Below are 24,803 nucleotides of genomic sequence, written 5' to 3'. Positions count from 1 at the left end.
GAATCTAAAAGCTTTTGAGAAAAAAATTAAAAATTTATACTAGAAAATTTCACTAAAATTACAAAATAACATAAAAAAGCTAAAGTAACTGCTGTTCTAGATGGTTCTTAGTCAGTTTTATTATTATAAACCAGGTATCACCAAATGGCGGACCGCGGTCCACATCCGGACCAGCAGACTTTTCTCTCTGGTATCCCTGGCTAAGGGGAAAAAAATTGCGCTCAGCAAGAAAAAATAATTAGATAAAGAAATCAGCGGGCAGACGTGTGTAGACTATAACTTGCACAAATAGCGCGGCACAAAAACTAAAACAGTGATTATGAGAGTAGTCATAATCTATGCACTGCATGATACATTTCGGGGGACGCGAGCAGCAGGTTACGGGAGGAGTGAAACATGTGGCCAAGGAAACATTCAAACTAACAACTTTAACTTGATTCTGCGCTGACTTTGAATACATGAAAAATATAGCTGAGTGTCCGGGTTATTACGAGTTTATGTCAAAACTAAGGGGTGTAATGGATCGTGCAGATCAGAACGGTTCGGCACGTGTGTGTACAACGGACCATCCCAACGCCCACCCCCCCGCACGCACATATCTCAGGCTAGCGTAATTTAAATCAACTGTCCGTTCAAGTCACATGTAATTCGTATTAAATTTATGCAAATCCTCTTTGTTTTGATAAGCGCTAAAGTACGTAGCTGGTTTCATGTTTATCGTAACCCTTCCGCTCTCCTAGGTTTGTTTACATTTAAAGTGGGTCATCTGGACCCCACAAGACAGCGCGCTAAACTCTTTTTTTCAATGATTGTGGATCTTTACTGGTGTCCAATGACAGACATGAAGTCTTGTCCACCTTTGTCACGTAAGGGTGGGGTCATCTGGACCCCATAAGAGAGCACGACCTGAAGCTCCTGTTGCGTGTGGGAGGAGCTTCCGTCAAAAACGTTTCTTAGCTTAATAATGAATGACGCGGATCAATAAATATCAGGTTTATTTAATTTGAAGTGCTGAATAAAAGCATCGGTACATGTTTCCACTTCTGGATTCAAAGAATCTGCCAATGAGGACTAGCAGCTGTCCTGCACAGGAGAAAGCCGCTCTGTAACGTACTCGCTGGTGCCGTCAGGAGATGATTGTATGGCAACTTTGGCAAGCCAAAGAGACCAAAAATGACCAGGAAAAGCGGGCACAGCAGTGCCACCTTTTACAGATAACAATTATTATTTTAAATAATTACATGTTGCAATAGTTTGTTTTGATAATAAAAAAAAAAAATTATACAAAAAAACAATTTTAACTGTTTTATTTATGAATTAATTTGGATATTAGGGGGGTGGGATGAGAACATTTGTATTTTAAGGGAACTCCAGATAGACTTGGGATTTTCAACACTATTTTTAAGCATTCTTCTCTCAGTTTTTGTAGATTTGGTCTAAAGACATGTACATCTAACCAGAAACTACATGTTTTAGCATTTTGTTTTTGTTCAAAGTTTAAAGATGCTTTGTTTTAATGAATACGCCTCAATGGCCAAATGTTTTGATGTTGGATATATATATATTGTGAATGGGAAGTACTTTATATTCTTATTGAATATATGATTTGAAGCGTTTCCAAAAATGTGTATAGCTTTTATCTTGTTGTATTTGCTCTTTTTTTTTCTTTATTTTACTTTTTACTGATCCAAAAAATGGCAAAAGCTTGAAACTGCATTATTTTAGGATGAAAAAAAATTGTTTATTATTAATATTATTATTGAAAAATATTTCAGTTTGCTATAATGCCTGAAGTTGTCCCTGTTTGCTATTGTAATAGTGTCTTAAGGTGAATGCAAAAGTAAATATTACTAAAATGAACATAAAAAAATACTGAGTGGACCTTTGTATGAAGGCTAATTTTATGAATGTTATTGAAATTTTAATGGGTTACCCTTGTTATAAACGGTTTTGGTTTGATTTGGTCTAATAATTTGATAGCTATTGAAGAAGGATTTTGTCATTTGTTGACGGTCCCTAAATATGAACAGAGCGGATATCTGTCGAATATCCAACCTAAAACCAACTTCACCGCAGTAAATGAAAGGCTGTTTAAAAAGAGTCAACAAAAAAAAACTTTATGAAAGTCGAAATTTTAAGTGGACAATCAAACGGAATTTTGATCTGATCATAAGAAAGAGTCGCATTCAAAGCAACTCTTTTATTATGATTTTTTTGTTTGGTTGTTGGAGAAATGCATGTTGGGTATTTCTAACGTTGCTGGCTGCAGCTTCATCCTGATAAAAGTGTTTTTTTCATCTGTTTCATAAAGGGATTTTTGTGACTGAAGGAAGATGCTCATCCTGCAGCAGAATGACGTCTGGAAAGAATTCTGGTGTTCATAATGAACAAATGATGAGATAGAGGTCAGCAGCATCATGATTCCTGCGTGCGGTATGTCGGAGTTTGCGTATGTCTGCGTTCACACTGACTGAGGCTTTACTGCGTGGTGCGTTCATGTTCCGATTCTTTTCCGTCATTCTGGACATCCTGCTCTTCTTTCTGTTTGCAGGATTTATGGTCTGGAACGGCCTCTGGATCTGCGTTCACGTAACTCCTGCAGAGCAGCGGGACCGTGAACGCAGCACCGCGAATTTAACGGGACCGTGAACTAACGGGAGTTCCGCCGTGACTCCGGGCGGGGGCGTTTTCTCCAGCCGACTCTCCGCACAGCCTCAGACTCGATGGCAGCTTTCAGCGGAGCCCGGAGGAGCTGAAGGAGAGAGGAGGAGGAGCGGGGCCGACACTCTGCGCCCCCGGGGCCGTTAGGGTCCGGCTGGAACAGAGCGGTCACCGAGCAGTGACCGAGCAGTGACCGGCGCTGAGCTGGAAGCTGCGGCGGTGAGTCTGTCAACTCCCGGCGGATTCGCGGTCTGGGGGAAGGGGCTGCGAGGCGGGAAGATTTCTGACCTATTAGAAAAGTTAGAAAACTTCAGTGCTGCTGAAATGTGAGAATTCAAAGCTGCAGACACCGTCTGCTGGCTGTCTGTCTGCCAGACAGTCTGTCTGTCAGTCTGCTTGTCTGTCTGTTTGCTTGCCAGTCTACCTGTCTGTCTGTCTGTCTGTCTACCTGCCAGTTTGTATGCTAGCCCACCTACCTGTCTATCTGCTAGCCAGTCTGTCTGTCTTTCTACCTGTCTGTCTGGTAGCCCGTCTGTCTGTCTGCTAGCCTCTCTGTCCGTCTGTCTTTGTACCTGTCTATCTGCTAACCTCTCTGTCTGTCTGTTTGCTAGCCCAGTCTACCTGTCTACCTGTCTCTCTGTCTGTCGGCTCTTTCCTTCTGTAGGGTGAGGTAAAGGTGTTCTCACCCCCCAGCTCGTTTTACACTTGACAGATTAACAGATTTCATTTAGTTCCCCCCCTCCCAGCTGCTGACGGAAAAGACAAGAGGTGCTGACTGCTGCCCCCCCTCCCACTGAGGCCTTTTTCTATCATTAGGCTGATTATATTCCTGAAGGCATTTTTCAGACCCAACCACGTTCTTGTCTTCAGCTCCTTTCATCTTGGTTTCTGTTCAGTCGTGAGGAGTGGACGTAAGAACTCATTAAAACAGATTTTTAAGTTTCATACAATAACAATCAGCTGTTAATTCCTTTACACTTTATTTTGAAGGCAGATGCTGGATCAAAGAACGTTGGTCTTCCAGTTTCTCCATCGTTCCTTAATCATTCTGTTAGGGAAGCAGAGTTTCTGCGGTTGTCCTGACATCTTTCTTCCTCGTTTTGTGTCTGCGTGTTTTCATGTCCTGAGGAGTTTACTGTCCGTTGGGTCAGCAAAAGTGCACCCCCAGGTGAGTTTTGGGCAGCTGCAGAAGGATCGACCTCAGAACCGCCGCGAGTAACTGCTGGTGTTATCTGGTGTTATCAGATAGAGAACGTGTGTGTTCCTGTGCTCAGGGAGCTTAATGAAGTTGTCCTCTTTAACAGCCCTGACGCTGACCCCCCCACCTCACATACACACAGTGGGTGACAGCTCGGGTAAACCAATGCTGCAGCTTTGTGTGCAGACACTCATATGAGTGCTGCAGAACAATGGGACGTCCTGTACCTCTTATTTCTCTCACACTTTCTTTTTGGTTGGTCAGTAAGACCACCTCGCCTCCCTTTCTTCTTTGTGCTTAACTTAGGAAAGAGCTTGTTTTTATTTACACTCCAACACTTCTGATATGATAACTGTGATTGTGAGAAGTCCTGGTAACATATTCATGTCAAAGGTTCACACTTTGCTCCCTGTTTGCGTTTCTAGTTAAGAATCAGGCAAACAGAACTTGAGAATATCGACCTGGAGGAAGAGGGATCTTCACAGACTGCTGTCATTTATTGAAGAGAACGTTATTGCAGTAGAAACCTAAAGAGAGTGTTATAAACGGCCAGACAGCTGGTTCCACGTGCAGCAGGTTTATTAGTTCAGACAGGAACTAAGCACAGATAGAAGTCCACAAATGGTCAGACAGGCAGAGGTCAATCATGAGCATGGGGTCATTCAAGAAGAGACTAGAGATGCCAGAGTTCAGGCGAGGGTCAGGGCAGGCGGCAGGCAATAAGAGATAGGACATGGTCAAAAACAGAAGATCTGGGGCCTGTTTCAAGAAGCAGGTTTTGTTGAAACTCTGAGTTTGTGACCTTCCAAAGCAGAGGTTGAGGGTTCACGTCCCGCTCATGAACATGTTTAATTATGCTGAAAAAATTCAGTGATTATTATTTAATTCTTGAGAATTAAAAAATAAATAAATACCTATTTTAACAAATTCCAGGCAGCTACAGTGTTTCTTTTTTGCGATATTTGTGTGTGTGTGTTTGGGGGGGGTCATTTATTAAATTATCGATAGATTAAAAACCATTCCTTACTTAACAAGTGATAGAATTACATTCCTGACATTATTTAGTTCTTATCCTGAATTGAAAGGATTCAAATGTAGACGTACGCATTAACTCTGGCAACTATTTTCTCTCTCTGTTTTGCCGCTGCAGCTGTTCTGATCTCTTTGTGGAAAATGTGTGCTCGTGGTCGGCATATGCTTGTAGGAGCACATCAATTTCTGTCGTAGTGAAGTATGAAGCCCTAATGATGTTTGTTCCTGTTGCCATGGTAAATCATAATGTCTTTGCTCCATTAATCAGGGCTTTTTATGGCTGCGATGTTCGCACCTGACTCTGAGTCCAACAACTCAGAGTTGACTGAACACTTTTCAGCTGTTCTGAGTCCAAAAACTCAGAGTTTGTGAACAACGGTTCAGTGAACTCTGAGCTCAGGTTTGAACTTTGAATTTGTTAAACCTGCTTCTTGAAACGGGTCCCAGGTCCAGGTAGAAACGCTCAGTAATGCAAGCAGGGTGGCACAAACAATACTTTGCACTGAGTGAGACTGCAGTGCTTAAGTGTCCTGTGGCTCATTAAATCTGAGCAGCATCCAGGAACTCTGCGCTGGGGTTGCTGGAAGATGTAGTACAGTCAGTACTCTGGAGATGTCTACAGATAGATGTTGGATGTTTGTTCACTTGAAGGATTTTGAACCAATTCAGATCAGACTCTCATGATCACAATTTGATTTCATTGGATTTGTTATTGATTGCCTTCTTTTTTAAATTCTTCTTTTCAAAGAAAAGTTTGCCTCCCATTACCTACATTCTAAGTGCATGAAAACAAACTGCAGTGTTCTTCAAACACAAGTGTCCATTTATGATGGACCTTTATTTGGCTTCATTTTTCATAAATAAATTGAACATATTGTTCATGGGAGGTTTGTCTAGTGCAAGCAGAGGTTTCTCCTGTGTGTCCTCTGAATTTTTGCAGACTGCGACAGAAGAGCTGGACGTTGCTTTGTGCAACAGCTCTCCGTCACTGATGTTTAATTTCAGCTTGTTTTAGCTTGGGTAACCATTAATAAATTAGCAGTTCAGCTGTAAAGCTTTGGGTTACAGCAGTGCACTGCACTGTAATGTATTGTATTTAGTCTTTCTGGGACTGCGTGTGGGGAAAGGGGTGGTGGTGGTGGTGGTGGGGGGGTCGGTTTTGTTTTGGTCCATTGTTTGTTCTGGCCCACCGGCTGCCTCTGCACATTTTGTTGGTCTGAACTAGATTGTCCTAAATTGAAGCTGTCATGGCAACAGGGATGCTTCACACACAAATATTGGTTAATGGTTTGTCAACTTTCCATTCCTGAAATTTAGGTTAGTCTTTGGATTTGGATGTAACCGAATTCATAAACCTTACACATATTTGTAGAATTTCCCCAGACTGAGTCCTGAAAATTTCTCTCTGAAGTCACCGGAGTGAATCTGTATCAGCGAGTGTCTGGAAATATGATATTTTTACGTCACTCAGCACAGTTTGCGCATTCTGACTGTTGCTGAAGTTTCTAACGGTGCCTTGAATATTGCATAACGGGTGTCTCTGTCTGGGTTCATATTGAAGTTGCTTCTAAGGTGACAGCCGCCAGTGGCTGAGCAAAGTTCCTCAGGTAATGGAAACCTCAGGAGCTGCTGGCTGTCACTGCCTGTCTCCGGCTCAGCTCTGGCCCCATGCAGCTCACCTGTGTCCACCTTCCCTTTCTCTCTGTTTGCAGTTTTGTGTAATGATGTTGCTGGACAGGTCAGGTTTTTATCTACAGCGGAGGAGAAGAAAACTGAGATGAGAAAGGCTTGCTTGGTTTCCCCAAAAGTGTAAAAATCAAAACCAGATTGATAGAGTGGAAGTGGTTCCAGATCATATCATAGTTTCATCATGAGACTATCCGAAGACAAAGCATCACCAATATTCTTAGTTTGGATCTAGTAGGACTATTAAAATGTTGGGAAGCATTGACCAAACCTTATCACTACAAATAAGTTAGGGAACTGCTTAGATAATAATGAGAAGAAATCTGAGCTGTCTCTGGGGTTTGGATTCACTAAAAATGGCAAAAGTTTCAGTTTTGTTTAAGTCAAGAATGGGCAACTCCAGGCCTCAAGGGCCGCTATGTCTGCATGATTTCCAGATATTCAAGCCCTACTTAAGACTGATTATCTGGTTCAGGTGTGTCCAGCCAATTAGCAGAGCAGGATATGTTGGAAAGCAAGAAGAAATGCGGCCCTCGAGGCCTGGAGTTGCCGATCCCTACTTTAAGTTGATCAAAGGTTTTTCCAGCTCTTTAAACTTTTCCAGAATCTCTGAAGTAACTTGGGAGCACATCAGGTCTAGATGTTTTGGTAGTTTTTTGTTTCTCTGGATGTCTAGAGGGGCTCTGGGAGGATGAGATTCATTGTCCACAGCAGAGAACTATTCGACCCCTTTACCAAGACCATGAGAACAATCCACTAAGAAACTGATTCCTTTCCAGTTAGACACCACTTGGGGTTTTTCCAAGAGTTGCTAACTCTGAAACTAAACTCACACCGCCCTCTGCAACGTGCGTTCAAGTTGCCACTTCTAATGAAAAGTCTCTAAAAACACACGTAAATGCACATTTCAGGCTTCCAGGTTCAAAGTTCTCCAATTAAAACAGAGCTATTGATATTTTAGAGACTGTTTTTGGACTCTACAAAACGTGTAGACATTGCACACCTGTCCATCCATCCACTTTCTAAACCGCTTTGTCCCTTTCAGGGTCACGGGGGTGCCGGAGCCTAACCCAGCCACTTCTGGGCGAAGGCAGGGTTCACTCTAGGCAGGTCGCCAGTCTGTCGCAGGGTCACAATCATGCACCCATACACACTCACATTCACACCTAGGGGCAATTTAGAGTCACCAATTAACTGATGAATTATGTTTCTGGACTGTGGGAGGAAGCCGGAGTCCCCGGAAAAAACTACCCCACTGAAAGGTCCTCCATTGGTGATTTGGTTTCCCAGCCAGAACTTGAACTTGGGGCCTTCTTGCTGTGAGACACGAGCACTTACCACTGCCCTCAATGCACCTGTTGAAAGTAAAACCAGGTCGAACTTTGACCAATCAGGGGCTCAGATGTGGTAGTGATCGGATGGCGTTCCTTTTAATTCACGGACATACCAATCGTTTGAAAATCGACCACGAAGGAGAAATTAGTAATTGGGGTTTGTGCTCGGCATTTCATATACCAGAATAAAGCTGTGAAAGAAACAAACCTGGAGCGAGATTCACCAGATTTGCACCTAATTGATATTTTGCACCAAACCTCTTCCAACTGTATGTGGCTGATATGTGCTAATAAACAGAAGAAAGAGACAAAGAAGAAGTGTATCCCTGGTTGTCCTGTGTGAACATCATGGCTAACTGTTCGTTCCAGACACAGCTGGACACTGTGATCAGCAGTCTCCTTAGCTATGAACTTCAGTTTCTTACCCAGACTGTGGAGGGGATCAATGACAGTCTTCTGAATAGAAGTCTGAAGTCTACTCCATATTGAACCAAACGGAGGCCAAACCTGTACAGGTGCTTTGAGTTTAGTAGGTAATTACTTGGTGAAACTCAGTTTAAAACATTTATGCCCTGCTGAATTTGGAGAGATTTTTCCACAGTTTTGGAACTTTATAAAATCCTGTTTTAATTGATTTTTTTTCAGCTGGAACCCCAATTAGAAATCAGTTAAACAACGAGCCCTGAATCTATATTCTGTGAAAGTTTTTTTTTTTTTTGATGGAATAGTGTAAATAAATACAATTTTCTGTGGAGACTACAGAGCAATAAAGCTGATGCGTTACAGTGAAGTTATGAGAGAGTAGAGGAAGCTAGACTGGGGTCAGAGGTGAACAAGTATGATCAACAGTGTGGTTTCATGCAGAGAAAGAGAACCACAGATGCAATATTTGCTTTGAGGATCCTTCAGGAGAAGAACAGAGAAGGTCAAGAAGATCGGCATTGTCTTTGTAGATCTAGAGAAAGTCTATGACAGGATCCTAATAGAGGACCTGTGGTTCGGACAAACAAGTGTGGAGCAGTGGTGGACAGTGGTGAGATGTACTGTTGGTGTGACAGATGAGTTAAACGTGGAGGTGGGACTAGGGATCCGCAAATGAGGTTAAACCGGAACCTCTGTGGATCATAATGTTCGCAGATGACACTGTGGTCTGTAGTGGGAGCAGGGAGCAGGTGGAGTGATATCTAGAGAGGTGGAGGTTTGCCCTGGAAAGAAATAAATGAAGGCCAGATGCAGCAAGACAGAGTGTCAGTATGTAAAAGAGAGGAACTGAAGTGGAATGTTGAGGTTACAGGGAGCAGTTGCAGACACCCTAAGACCCAAGACTTATGGCCTGAGGGTCAATAGTCCAGAGCAACAGAGAGTGAAGGAAAGAATTATAGAGGCGTCTGCAAGCAGGTTGGAATGGGTGGAGGAAGGTTTCAGGTGGAATGTGTGACCAAAGAGTGTCATCAAGAATGGAAGGAAATGTGCAGAAGAGACTCTTATGTAGAGACAGGAAGCAGAGCTGGAGGTATCAGAGGTGGAGGTTCTCTTTGGGAGTGACCAGTGTAGATAGAATCAGGAATGAATCCATCAGAAGAACATGGTAGATGTTTTGGAGATGGATGGAGGGAACCAAATGGAGATGGTTTGGACACATTGAGAGGAGGGACAGTGATGATGCTGAGTTTGGAGACACCAAGAGAGAGCTTCTAGAGCAGAGATAGGCAACTCCAGGCCTTGAGGGCCACAGTGCCTACTCATGACTGATTACCTGGTTCAGGTGTGTCCAGCCAATTAGAACATGCCAAAGTTGGGTATGTTGGAAAACATGCAGGAATGTGGCCCTCAAGGCCTGGAGTTGCCTACCCCTGTTCTACAAGAAGACCAAAAAAGTGTCTTGGGAACTTTTGTGTTGGTGTTTTGCAGTACTTCTGATTCAGCTGCAGGTGTTTTCATTTGGTAAATAATGTCACAGGTATTTTTGGAGCTCTCACAGTGTCACTGGTGTTGGAGTGTTGGTTTCTCACAAAGCATCTTCTGGAAACGTACCTTAGTGTATTTGGGTCCTTGGTGTTTGTCGTCACTACAGGAGGTTTATGGGTGTAGAAAAGGAGGACACATTGACATGTATAGAAATAGACAAATGTGATAACACCCAAATGCCTTACCTCTGGTTCCAACAAAATGGAGTCAATTCAGTCAGCTTTTTTCTGTGGTATGGCCTTCGCCTTTTTGGGACCAGACAACGTTAGAAAGCAGTGATTGGTCTGAGTCGGTCTGAGTCATCATCTCTATGGCAACCGCTCTCGCTAATCAGGAGTGAGTTTGTTGGAAAGCCACACCCTTTCCATGAAAAGTGGGTTCAGGAGAATCTGTCAAATGTTTGATGTGGGGGCCTGGGGTGACCACATGCTTCTATTGAGGCATCTGATTGGCCGGTTTTTAGCCAATAGGAGGACACGAGGGTGGTTGGTGTGAATGAGGAGGATCAAAAGGGTGATTCACAGTTGCAGCCTTAAACCTTGTGCTATCTCATGGGGTCCAGATGACCCAAGCCTGACATTGACACGTTATCCATCGCATGACAAATGTGGATGCAAGTGGACAGGATTTCATGTCTGCCACAGACACCAGTGAAAATCTAAAATCATAGGAAAAAAAAATCAGTGCTGTCTTGTGGGGTCCAAATGACCCCACTCCCAACGTCAACATACCAAGGATAGCACAAGAGTTAAAGGGAGAAGTTGAAAGACAAAGAAGAGACCTTTCTGTATGATGGTCCTCATTTTAGGCATGAATAAAAATAATGTGTAATTTTTCTCTTTTATGGGGTCCAGATGACCCCACCCTTTTATTAATGTGTGATTCCTCCCATGACAAAGGAGTACAGGATTTTATGTCTGCCATGGACATCAGTGAAGATAAAAAGTTTTTGAAAAAAAAGTTAAGCGTCCTGTTTTTTGGGGTCCACATGACCCCACTTTTACTGTAAACATGCCTAGGATAGCACAAGGGTTACAATTTTTTTTTAAGTGCTAAATGTTTCATAATACTAAACCCCATTATTTGTTCTTAAACTAAAAAAGAAACCTTCAGTTGTGATGTGTGTATGCTCAAAAGCATCACTACTCTTCTGAAAAAAGTTTGTGTGAGTACACCTGAACTTCCAGCTTCGGGCTTCAAGAAGGGCATTTGGTTTTCTAGCCAAATTGTTAGGACATAAAATGGTTTTACTGTTTGTTTACTGGGGCTGCCACGATTAGTCGACTAATCAACGACTAATCGACTATTAAAATAGTCGACGACTAATTTAATAGTCGTTTAGTCGTTACTTTATATTATATGGAGTTGGAGTGTAGTAAAGTTTAACTATACTATGTTATTCTGCTAGCTTTATGGACTATTTTGACATTTATTAGGGTTTTTTTAGGCTAATTTGGGCGTTTAGCTAATATCTCAGCTACATGGTAGCTATATCTGCTAATTTAGATTTTTTTTTTTCATTTTTTTGGGCTATTTTGGAGTTCAGCTAACATTTCAGCTGCATGCTAGCTGCTTTGGCTAATTTAGAATTTTTTTCATTTTTTAAGTTATTTTGGATTGTAGCTTATATTTCTGCTGTGTGCTAGCTATTTTGTCTAATTTACTCTTTTTTTTTCTTAGGTTATTTTGGAGTTTAGCTGATTTTTCAGCAGCATGCTAGCTGCTTTGGCTAACTTTGGATTTTTTTTTCAGTTCTTTTAGGCTAATTTGGCATTTCACAAGCATTTTAGCTGGCATTGAGCTTCACCCTTTTTCAGCGATTAGCTTCAGCGTTTTGCTATATATCTAGTTTTTAGTTAGTTTAAAGCTAATGATGGTTAAGATGTGTGCTTTACATCCACTTTGCGCATGACCCAATTGGTCGACTAATCGGAAAAAATATATTTTTAAATATATAATTAATATTAATATTTTTTAATATGACTATATTAAAAGTATTAATATAGTCGTTTGCTGCAGCACTATTCTTTACAGAAGATAATTTCTCTGAAGACCTGAACATGGCAGCTGGTTTTCTAGTTGACCAGGACTTTTAGTTCTGACCCGGTGAGTATGGACAGAACTGAGGGATGACACATTCGGGAACCTTTCAGAACCCAACGGGACTCTGAGCTCGGGCTGTAAGTTTTCATGCTCAGTTGATAAGTTGTAAAAGATTGTGACTCACTCTCTCTTGTAGATGTTTGACTTTGCCGCTTTTACTCCATATTCAGTGATTAACACAACAGTTTGGAAGTCATTCAAACATTTGCAGAAGTTTCTGGAAAATGTTTTGCAATGGAAACTTAACCTGCTGACCCTGAACAGTTCCACACCTGCTGTGCATGACCTCAGAGAGATTGAGGAAGAGGGGATTGAAAAGGTGACTACTGGCTTAAGCATGATGTGTGTTTTAAGACTGTTGAAAGCTGTTGTCTTTTGATCTCATAGCATTCCCAGTGTTCTTTTAATTATCATTATGCTGTTTTGAGATAGGACATAGTTTCGGCAGATAAGCAGGAGTTCATCAGAAATTCACCTCTGAGTTGTGGGAGGGACTGTTGGCACCGAGTAAGGCTGCTTTGACTTCCCATCTACCCTCTGTCTTTACATGCTGTCCCACTAGCATGCAGCCCCTCACAACACCAACCTAACTTTAATGCTGCATCAAAAATGATGATCAATATCTGAGCTATCCAGCCACACAATTTAGATCCAGATTCCAGCTCAGACCAGGAAAACAAAGGCGTTCGTGTATCTATTTGTCTTCAAGCGGATGTATCAGACTGAAGCAGAGCGAGATTGTAGCAGCTACATCGCTGCTAGAAGTTTTTCCCAACAACATTTTTACATCTGCTCCTGATTCACAACAGCTTAAATAAAGAAATACTCAGAAACAGTTTTAATCTTAGTATTCTTTATACATCTCTTCCATCATCAGAAAAATACTACAAGAGCTTCTCAAAAGCAGCATCTTCATGGAAGTTGGTCTTTTTGCAGTTTGGCTGCATTTTCAGCTCCATTGTTAACAGAAATGATGATGTGAGATGAACAGAATCTGAGAAAGCATCACTCAACACCTGAAAGATACACTGAAAAAAAAACTAATAAGATTTACTTAAGAAAATCCTCGTAACAATTTGCACTAACAAATATTGATTACATTTTACTGCATTTATGAATATAAACTTAACTTCTTTACTAGAAAATTCTATGTATTTGCATAATATTTGAATTATTATGTAAATATTATGAGGAATAATTAAGTATATATTACTGATGCAAAAAGTTAGTTTTTTCAGTGAAAAAACTAACTTTTTGCATCAGTAATATATACTTAATTATTCCTCAGAATATTTACATAATAATTCAAATATTATGCAAATACATAGAATTTTCTAGTAAAGAAGTTAAGTTTATATTCATAAATGCAGTCAAATTTAATCAATAATTGTTAGTGCAAATTGTTACGAGGATTTTCTTAAGTAAATCTTATTAGATTTTTTTTCAGTGTACTTTCAGTCCAAACCAAGGCTCAGTCTGTGTGTGTGAGTGTGTGTTTTTGTGCCCATGTGTTCACATGTACGTTTGTGCATGTAATTGTGTGTTCATGTGTTTGAGCATGCGGAAATGTGTTTTTTCTTTTTGTCTGTGTTTTTACATGTGTTTGTCTGTGTATTTTTGCCTGTATGTATTTGTGTTTTTGCCTATGTGTGTATATTTGTTTGTGTTTTTGCCTGTGTATGTTTTTACTTGTGTGAGTAGGTGTTTGTGTATTTGTCTGTGTTTTTTTGCCTGTGTGTGTTTTCTGTTAGTTTTTGTCTGTGTGTAGGGGTGTGTTTGCCTGTGTGTGTATGTTTGTTTGTGTGTTTTTGTCTGTGTGTGTATGTTTGTTTGTGTGTTTGTTCTGTGTGTGTATGTTTGTTTGTGTGTTTTTGCCTGTGTGTGTGTATGTTCGTTTGTCTGTGTTTCCCTGTGTGTGTTTGTTCTGTGTGTGTTCAGCCACAGGGATTATCTTACACACTGATTCACCGGCTTCACTGGCAGACTCTCAGCGGCGGGCCAAAGCTCAGTGTTACTTATTAAAGGCTCAGATCTCTTTCCTTTCTTTGCTTGAACTGCAAGAAGAGACAATGGAGCACCGAGACGCTCTAACTGCCTTGATTTGTGTGTAACTCCATCGTCTGCTGCTGCTCTGGTATGGATGTGTTTAGCTGCTGTTTGTCAGATATTTTTGTGAGTTTTCTTGATGACTGAATTCCACATCTGTTCCTGTCAGTCGTAGGACAGGGTCTCCAAATTGTTGAGGCCCATTTTCTTTAGAAAAAAATGCACACAATTTGAATAAACGATGGGTTTGTAGTTTATAGATTAATGTCTTCTAGTTAATTAAGAGTTTTTATTTATGTTTAGGTATTTAACATGGCAGATAACTGCAAAATGATGGTAAAATTACAGTCCATTCATTCATGCAAGCATCCCATAATGATAAAAAATTCCATCTTTGACTTTTTTATCCATTTTTAATTCAAGTAAATCTGGAGGATCTTATTTGACACTGGGTGTATTTTATTTTGAAAGGAACTTGGATGTGCTGCTGGCAAAAGTAAGATAATTAAAATATGTTATTTATAGCAAAATGTAACCATGTTGTAATTAAATAATTTAAAATATTTAAAATCTACAATGAATGGCTTTTAATGGTCAAAAAATAAGTTTAAAGCTTATTTAAAATTCAAGACCTGCCTGTTTCATTCGAGGCTCAATCTGACTTCTTGTATTCCGGATTTACGAAGTGAGCAGAACATAAACAGAACTTTTCAGCGGTGATGTCATGATCATTGTGATTGAGTCTCCAGAGACACAAACTCCATGCTGGATTTTTAGGATCTTTGTACGATGATCTCAGAGTTACCAACCTCTGTAGCATGTTAGACCTGTAATGCTGCAGATGCTCTCAGGAAAACACAAACCTGTGACAGCAGCAGAAAGAGGAAAATATATGAATAATAATTAGGGACGAATGGATTTTACTTTAATGTCAGTGCTTCCAGACACGTTCATGTCACTTCATCTCAGTTAATATAAAATAAACAGGCAGGCTGGTGTCAGAAAGGAGCAATGCTCACTGACTCATTGTAAGAAGTCAGCTCTCAGTGAGGTCTCAGACTTTCTTAGTTTAAAACAAGATTGAATTAGATGAAAGTGGTTTGAGCTCATGGAATGCTGCCAAAGCTGGGCTGGTTCCTCTGAAATTAGGATGGCAATGATGCACTTCTCTCTCCTGATAGGAAACAATAATGGGAATTGAAACATGTGAGTCATCTAAAGCCGGCATGTTCCTGTGGAACCGCAAAACTGTCCTTCAACTTCTGTTGCTCTTTTTGGATGAAGTGCTTTAAACATCAAAAGTTGTGCTAGTTTTTCTAGACTCTTTATCTCTTTAGCTTTCCCCATGACTCGGTTCTAGAAATATCAGTGCAGGATGAAGGGTCGGTTTGGAGTCCAGAAACTCCAGAACCTTTGGTGGACACACATAGATAAGGATAAACCAGTCACAGGTGAGGACGGTTACCTTTAGCTACTATTCAGACCCTTTTGTATCAGCTTGTGTTAATGTTTCAGAACAAAGTTTACGGTATGTACGGTATGTCTTTGGACAGCAGAATTTTTTAACAATAAATGGCTCCATCCACCCACTGACTATGAGTGGAGAATACTGGGCTGGGTATCGGTTATGATTTCCAGAAACGATTCGATTCATGAAATTCTGAATCAATTTGATTCAGATTTTTTTTTTTTTTTATTGATTCTTTCAATTCTTCAATTCAGTTTTAAGTTTACAAATTTATAAACATTTGTTTAGAAATACATAAAAAATCTACTATTTAATATGAATATATTCATATTAATCTGATCCAGTTGACATACTGTAAACGTATCAGTGAAATAATGAGATTGTTAATATCATCCAGTGTTACATGGATTCTCTAAAGGAGAAGTTCTAACTAAAATGTTCAGATCATTAACATTGGAAACATTGTTCTGCTTCTCCTGGAGGGTGTTTCAGTTTGGACACTAGGTGGTGATCGTGCCGTAGAAGTACAATTTATTCAAGAAGAAGACGACATGAGGGAAAAAAATGAAGTTTTAGACCACAAATAGTTACTTTAAAAAAAATTTCCTTAAAAGAGTTTGGAAAATTAATACCTGTGAGTTTATAAAGATGTTCATTTAGTCAGAATGTATTTTTTTGGTCGACCAGCATTAGCATTAGCTGTCCTATGGTAAATTCTATTGAACGTTAGCATCAAGTTAGCGGACTTTAGCTTTATGTGCTAAATCGATTTATATCTTTTGAGAATTGATTATTGGTCTATTCAGTTTAAATCAATCCAAATCAATCAATCGATCTTTTCAACTCAGCCCTAGAAAATAAATGTTAACTTACATGTTCTATTAAATCATAATTTTCTCCTGCGCATGTCAACATTTGAGCACAACTGTAGCACATTCAGTGGGAAAGGTTGTTGGGTTCTTCTGGTGATGTTTCCGTTTCAGCTGGGTAGTTGGTGTGGGAATAGTTAACTCTAACTAAACTAACCACCATCTTCGAACACTCAGGAGAACTACTGCAGCTAAAGTAGCAGAACCTGCATTTTTTGTGGAAATTAACTAAGAGAGTCTGTGTTTACCTTATAAAGGACCTTTTTAATCACAAATAAATACAGTAGATAAAAAGTGTCTGTTTCTGTCACTCTTTCACTGTTGAGGCAAATTCAGCACATGATGGGAAAATGTCAAACCTCTTGGCCAGGACATCTAAGCTTCTGAAAAATATAGCTCAGACTTTTATTCAAAGCCTCCACTCTGTTGGCAGAGCATCTTAACTTTTGGCAGAACACCGCCTGACTTCCCAGAAGATCCTGGCTCCCAGAACACTTGACTGTCGGGTCATATCAAGTCCAACCAGGAACAGGCCATGTCCCAGCCGCTCAGCACCTGCTTAAGACTCACTTCTGCTGCGAATCCAAACAGTTCAGGTTTGGAGGAGCCACACAGGTGCTCAGCAGATGTGTGGGACTCCCTAGGCATAGAGGCAGACTGCTGGACCAGTTCTAATAATGGTCTGTGCAAATGGACCTCTCTGCTTTGGATTTACACGACAACAAATGTGTCTCATCATCAATTTTTAAACTTTTTTATAACTAAAATCAAATATGCAAATTATGGAAGATAATGAGATTATCAGTAATTTGAGTTTCCTTAAGGAACAAACTGCATTTCTAATTAAATACATTTTATGACGTTTGAGTGTTTGTCAGAGGGCAGACGAGTAAACAAAAGAGCTGTGATTAAACTTTCTTTGACCCAAAAACTCACATTTTTTTCCTATTATGCAAGTTTAACAAATATTGTGCAACAGTTTTGTTCAAGTTTGAGGGCTGTAGTGCGGTTCACTTCACTGGAAACGCAGATAGACTTTCCACAAACTAAAGAGAGGAAGAGAAACCAAAAGAAGGAAATGGTGTAAACTTCTCATAAAAAGTTAGGGATATTATGAAAATCTTTGTTCTATTTGACAGATTTTGAGCATGTGGAGGTATTGGGATTGGGGTGACGGACACACCTTATTCAGTGTTTTCCACATAATTGTCTCACTGTTTACAGTGTGTCTAACTTATTGGGCCCAGACCTAAAAAGATAATAATAATAATTCAATTTGACATTAATTTCAACATTCTGTTTGTATGAAAGGCTGATTTGCCAGTGAGTCATTCCAAGTTTATCATTCAAACAACCATGAACACACCATGTCACGTAAGCCTTGTTTCCACTGAGCGGTCCGGTCTGGTATTTTGAACGTTTTCATTGTAAAATGGACCCATTAAACCATGGGTACCCAAAGTGGTCCAATTTTGCCCGCCTAAAGTTATCTTTTGGCCCGCCGAGTCGTGGCTGCAGAAGCTGCAGTGTAGTTAAAACCCCTTACCCTAACTCTACAGCTGTATGATACTTTCAGCCTCCGGGTGGCGCTGTTAGCACTTTCTTTTCTCTGCTATGGGTGAAATAACCCCCAAGTGCGTCAGCTCTGGGCTTTTATTTTGGTGTTGGAAATTTCCGAAAGCCTTCACGGTCACTTCCGATGCTTTTAGCGGCATTTTTCAGCTAGCCAAGATGGAGCGACAACGACAAACGGATAAAGTCAAAAGAGCAGCTCCACGTCTCTCAGTAGGATCCCTGTTTGCCGTTTCTATTGGAAGAAAGTTTGGGTAACACTTTAGATGAGGTGCTGCAAAACACTTAATATCATAGTTCATACATTTGTTAAGCTTGTAAGCAGTTAATAATGTGGTTTTTGTTGACAACAGTCTAACTTAACATTGTAATGAATCTTACTAAATGTGTTAATAAACCTTATTTGGCTTATTGTGGCTTTAAATGCCTTACTAAGACCCTATTAACACATTAATAATGTTTGTTAATGTGTTAATAAATCTGGTCTAGAAATCTTATTTTAAAGCTTCACCCTTTTTATCATTACTAATGTGCTTTACCTTAATGAATACAGAATCAAAATAAATTAATAAAACTATATTCTTTATTTTCTCCTTTTATTTCATGACATTCAAAAAAATATAGTATTTGGCTTGTGGACCAGGATCCCATTTAGATTTTGTCCCTTTGAGCAAGAAAGTGGGCACCCCTGCATTAAATGGTTCCGACCCGTACCTCTTGAGGGCCTCCATCGGCTGTAGGTCATAGAAAGACAGAAGGGGACGGTTGGGGCGGAGCCGTTGTAGCCACCTGTTGATTGGCAGAACGTGATGACGACATTAGAAAGCACCGATATAGCGCTAAGCTAGCGTTTCAGTTTTCCTCTTTATGGCGGTATTCTTTTTAGCCGCCTGCAATATTCTTTCAATCAACATTAAATTCTGTACAAAAATTGAAGCAGTAAAAAGTCGAGCTGCTGGATGACCTCCATTGTTGTTGCTTTTCTAGTTGTCGCACTACAATGACACGCTAGCGGTCTACACCACGCAGGCGCCGCGAAAACAAACCACTCAGTTGAAGGGAGGCTTAACAGTAATTGTAAATCAATGAAAGAGCATTTTGATGTTAGCTTTGATTATTTTATCAAGAACTCTGAGAAACCAGTGATTGAATGTATTGATCACAGTCAATAAACATTGGAGAATTAGCTAAAGAGTCTTTGGTGAACTGGAAGGAGAAAGAATCAGGATTTTGGAGGAAGTTCTGTCCATGAAGATCTTCACTTCCTCGTCCAGCTGACATCTGGATCAGAACCATACGGCTGGACATTACCCAGATTGATGGTCATTTTTATGTAGCAGCGGTGAAGATGTACGCTAGAGTTATCATAATCAGACAGGTGAGGACCGGGCTGCTCCGCACCAAAAGCCACGCCCCCTCAGAGGAGATTTTGGAAACAGAGGCTTCAGATCAACATGAAAAATGGGTTTTTAAGACATTTAGGTTGTGGGGTTTTGGTTAAAAACTTCATAATTAAATCACCACTGGGAACATTTTTTAAATTTAAAAACATTGTCATAGGGGGACTTTAAAGAGCTTCACTGTGTGTCTCATTCATGCATTGATGCTGGCTCCGCCTCCTTACATTGACACCAATCTCAACCATTTGGACCAATGTGTGGTTCAGTGTCTTGCTAAAGGGTACTTAGTGTTGTAAAGGCGAGAACCAAACCTGCGACCCTCCGATCAGGAGGTTGACCGCTCTCCCTCTGCGCCGCAGCTGCTCCGTGCCTCTCTGCACACACGTGCTCGCTTTGGTGTGCTGGCAAACTGATACACAGCGTGCCGCTGAATCCCTCGTGCACAATGTTCTGATCCGGGAAAGATGATCTGTGTCAGTGTGCAGGCTGACTCTCGTGCTTCCCCGCTGATGGGAGCTTCCTCTTGTCTTTTTCTGTGGACGTTTCTTTGATATACTCCTCTTTATTTTCCTTCAGATGTTTGTGGTAGATCATTCATTCCCACAAATGTTTGAAGCACTCTTAACCGCCTGATTACACAGAGTTTCCGCTCATTTTTTTTTTTTTGGAGGCTTACAGTTTGGATTGTCCTGCGGATGTTAACTCTGAGGTAGATGTGTGGCAGTAATGGATCATCCATAAAGAAGCAGATTGAGGCGTCGAGTTGGCCGTCTGCAGACACTCAGGCTCAGACTGGTTTGACTGGAGTCTCTTGCAGCTGAAGTGGATTTATCGGTGCTGAAGAAAACTGAGGAAAGTTGTTTTTGAGAGGCTACTTTACTCCCTCAGACAGTAGATTGGTTTCAGGGCAAAGAACTAAAGCTGCTAACTCATTTATTTTTATTTTTTTTTTGTGCTGGCACCCCCATCGAGGTAAGATAAGCAATCAGTTAGTGGTGGTGCAGACTAGCAGTGGATGTGACGGAGGCGGTAAGAGGAGAGGAGCTGTCACCCAGCTTAATGTTCTTTTACATGAGGAGGAGCGGACCCCCCCTGCCCACAGGCAGATAGTGAGTGTTTTTGATTGTTCTCCCTTCTTTATGCTTAAAGTCTGTTCAGATCAAACAGAAACATTCAGTGAAGAGGAAGGTCTGCTGTCCTCCTTTTAACAGGCAGAAATCCTCAAATCAGTTCCTTCTTTGAGCTGCTGTAGCGTTCTGGCGTTGACACACCTACCTCCGTCTGTTTCACTCTTTCTGGCTCCTCTTGGTTCAAGGTGGCCCTTCTGAGGCTTTTAGCACAAACTTTATGTCCTCAACTTGCTTTCCTCTCATAAACCATGGAGGAGAATGTACATGGGGAGATTTTTCTGCCCTGTTCTTTCATGGAGTTTTCCTGAAAACAAAAGCTGCAACATTTAGGTGAGTACACTGATGAATAAGGACTATTTTAGCTCTAATGGGTGTCAAACTTGATCACACAAGGGGCAAAAATCCAAATCAAACCTTAGATTGCAGGCTGAACAGGATAAACATTTATTGAACACTCTAAAACTACATTTTTTAAACTTTAAAACTTTAAGTTTTTAACATAATTATGAACTAGATATGTAGCATTACTTGGGATATTGCTAGTGTGAATGCTGTAAGATGAATTTGGCTGCTGAAGATGCAGAAATTGATAGCTAAAATAGCCAGCTAAAATATCACTTATATGTCAAATTAGCCTAAAAAATTACAAAGAAAAATTTAGGTTAGCCAAAACAGCTAGCATGTAGTTGAAAAAAAAACCCTAAACTTCAAAATAGCCTTCAAAAACAACCTAAAAAAGCCTAAATTAGCCAAAACAGTCAGCATGTAGCGGAAATATTAGCTAGACCCCAAAACAGCCTAAAAATAAAAATGCCTACATTAGCCAAAACAGCTAGCACATAGCTGAAATATTAGCTAAATGCCAAACAGCCTAAATAATAATAATAAAAAGCCTACATTAGCCAAACCATCTAGCATGTAAAGATTAGCTAAACTTCAAAAAAACCTAAAAAAGGCAAAATTAGCCAAAACAGCTAGCATGTAGCTGAAATATTAGCTAAACTCCAAAATAGCCTAAAAAATCGTAGTATTTGCCAAAATAGTCCAAAAAAGCTAGCAGAATGACAATTTTGAAAATTTTCAAACTGTCATTTTTATCATAATTATGAATAATAAAAAGGGAGGAATAAATCAAATTAAACCTTAAATAATTTTCAATATTTTACTCTCCATAAAAATAAATTTTTTTCAGAATTATACAAGCTAGAAATGAGCCCAACATAACATCGGGCCATTAATAACAATAAAATAAAATGATCTGGAGGGCCAGATAGAATTACCCAAAGGGCCGGATCCGGCCCCCGGGCCTTGACTTTGACACGTGGTTTAATTCAAAGCAGCTAAACTTTCTTTTCTCTTTCAAACCGGCTCTGAACACTACTTCCTGGAAATAATGTGACTTTAAGCTACAGTCCTGTCACCCCCGTCAAATCACTGTGTGTGGTCCCAAACGGAGCGCTGTGGGCGTTGAGCTGCTGGCTCTCACAGGTGTAAGGTGGCCCTCAGTCTGAGGTCGTGGTTACCATAGCACACCTTGGAAAGTGAAATGTGATGCAGCCGTCCCTCTGGGCCACGTTTCTGAATCACAACTCTATAATGAGCTGCCTGCATCAAAGATGCAGCACTTAAGTATCCGTTTCAGCACACAATGCGGCGTGCTTATGTGGAAGAGGGACGGAGGGCCTCCAGAAGCACTCATGGGACGCTTTGTGCCCTCAGTCAGCTTGACTCCTGGTCTGAACCGGTTGTGTGCGTTTGTTTCTATTAAAGAAAAGTTGACATCAGTGTTTAATGCATCAGTGACGTGCGGTGAGGTTCACGGCTGATGAGACACTGACGTCATCAGTCAGATTTACAGACATATGAACCCACAGAGCAGCTTAGGCACTGTTTGACAACAGATTGACAACAGATGAAATGGGTTGTTTAAAATTTCCTTTCAGTATCTTTATTTTGTTTACAAACTATAGCATAGAAAAAAATCACCAAGATTGTTATTATTGACTTACTTTTACTTATGAATGAATTTAATGCGCTTCTCCTTCTGAAGAAAATGATCAGATGATGAAGAAAATGCACAGTGATATAGAGCATTTCGGATATGTGACCAGAATTATTATGTCTTCAGGTTTGTTTCTTATGGCTACAGTATATGTCAGCATCTTTGGAGTGATACTGCAGACATAAAAGTCTTTTAAGGTCTTACTATTATTAAGTTATTATTATTATTATTATTATTATTTATTGTGGTGCCATAACAGATGAATTTATCCCTTTGGGACAGTTGCCACAATTAGTTGACTAACCAGCTCAGTGGCCTTGTGGTAGAGTGTCCGCCCTGAGATTGGAAGGTCGTGGGTTCAAATCCCGGCCGAGTCATACCAAAGACTTTAAAAATGGGACCCAATGCCTCCCTGCTTGGCACTCAGCACTAAGGAGCGCGGCTGTGTCTGCAGCTCACCGCTCCCCCAGGGGATGGGTCAAATGCGGAGAACAAATTTCACACACCTAGGTGTGTGACAAGTAGTTTGACTTTGACTAACTGACTATTAAAATACTCAACGACTAATTTAAAAGTCGATTAGTCGTTACTTTAAATTATATGTAAGTGTAGCAAAGTTGAAAGTTAAAAAAGTTCTGCTAGCTTTTTGGACTATTTTGGCATTAATTAAGATTTTTATTTTAGGCTATTTTTTAATTAAGCTAATATTTCAGCTGCATGCAAACTGTTTTAGCTTATTTAGGGGTTTTAAAGTTTTTTAGCTAAAGTTTTTTATTTAATATTCCAGCTGCATGCTAGCTATTTTGGATGATTTTGGATTTTTTCAGTTTTTAAGCTAATTTGGAATTTATCTGACATTTTCAGGACCATGCTAGGTGTTTTGGCTAACTTAGGCTTTTTCCTGCTTTTTTAGGCTGATTGGCGTTTAACTAATATTTTAACTGGCTATCAGCTTCAGCTATTAGTCTCAGCGATTTCTTCAGCGGCCAAACTCTGCTTTAGTTAAGATGTGTGTTTTACATCCAGTTTGCGAATGACCCGATTAGTCCACTAATCGAAAAAAATAATCGGTAGTCAACTATTAAAATAATCATTTCTGGCAGCACTATTCACAATCCAAAAGTCGATTAATTAATTTAAACAATTAACAGCTTTCAATAAAAATAAATGTTCTAAATGTACTTTTTTGTGTGGGATTTCATTTTGTGATATTCACAGATGGTCGCAGAATACTGTAACTAAAAGAAAAAACAATTAATTGCAATACATGTTTTTCCAGGTTTCCAAATAATTAGTCAGTTTTTTGTAATTGATTCCCAGCACTAGATTATTTCACTGGAGAAACGTGTGGATTAATGAGAGTCGTCTCATCAGCATCACTGCTGTCTTCAAAGACTCAGCCTGGCTGATGATACAGTCTCTGTGCTCTTTGGTGACATGAGAGAAAATCCCTGACAAAAAAACTGTTGCTGTGATCACAGCTGATCACTCCTTTTTCAAAAGTTAGAGTCCACAGGCCTGAAGTCGACTTTACTGCACGAGTCCACAAGACCACTGATAACAAACGGATTCATTGTGGAGTAACAGTGTTTGGAAAGTCATATTTATGCGTCTTTCTGCTAAAACTGAGGACATTTTTTTATTGTTTCAGACTTTAACACTAATTTCAGTTTTTATTTTGTGATAATATTTCCATGTCGCCCGCTACCCTCAGTCACTGGATTACTTAGTGGTATTCTGTCAACAGCACGTTGTGGGGAACGGCTTTGCAAATTTAAGAAGGTTTTTTTTTTTTAAATCCACCTTATTTTTCATTGTTTGAAAGAGGAAATTTTGTAGTCAAATCCTGCACGGCTGTGGCAGCAATGTTAAGCAGAATTATAGTAAGATCCAATTTACAGACATTTTTGTACTTTATCTTCTGTCTTATTTAATCTATTTTGCACAAAACGATAGACTTTCACAAAAGGTTTTTATATCCCTTTTAGCATCACTTCCTTTCAGCTTTCCTATCGGAATTTTACTGGAGCGATTTTATCCAGTATTTTTGTACATCAGCGTCAAAGTTCTGCTCAGCCTCTTCCTCCTGCAGCAGGTGTTCAGTGAGATTTGCTTCACCTGGACTTGTATAGCAGACTGAGACCAGCTGATGACGGGCAGAAGGTCTTTTGTTGACTGAAACGTTTAGCAGCCTCTGGGGTTTTGATGTACCAGGCCGATGTTTTTTTTTTACCTTGCCTTGTCTTGTGGCTGGATTTTCCAGCCTGTGTTCTTACCTGTGTAGCTGCTGTCCTCCGAGGAGATGCTCTCCTGTCCCTGAAGACTCAGGAGAAT

The 24,803-nt window shown here is 40.2% G+C and overlaps 1 protein-coding gene across 3 annotated transcripts in view; it reads left to right on the top strand.

The window, feature by feature from the left end:
- The first annotated feature begins 1,901 nt into the window (after positions 1-1,901).
- Positions 1,902-24,803, top strand: part of slc8a2a (solute carrier family 8 member 2a) — a 54,445-nt gene continuing 31,543 nt past the window's right edge. The window contains exons 1-2 of one of the 3 annotated variants that reach the window (XM_024260635.2): positions 1,902-2,433; positions 2,552-2,880. The gene's annotated coding sequence lies outside the window, so the exon portion shown is untranslated. Of the gene's footprint in view, positions 2,881-20,647; positions 20,798-24,803 lie in introns of those variants that run through there. The other 2 variants (XM_036215252.1, XM_036215251.1) reach the window with 2 other exon arrangements.

The sequence above is a fragment of the Oryzias melastigma genome, linkage group LG14, assembly GCF_002922805.2.
Source record: "Oryzias melastigma strain HK-1 linkage group LG14, ASM292280v2, whole genome shotgun sequence".
Classification (NCBI taxonomy): Eukaryota; Metazoa; Chordata; class Actinopteri; order Beloniformes; family Adrianichthyidae; genus Oryzias; species Oryzias melastigma.
This window is presented reverse-complemented; position numbering and strand designations above follow the sequence as displayed.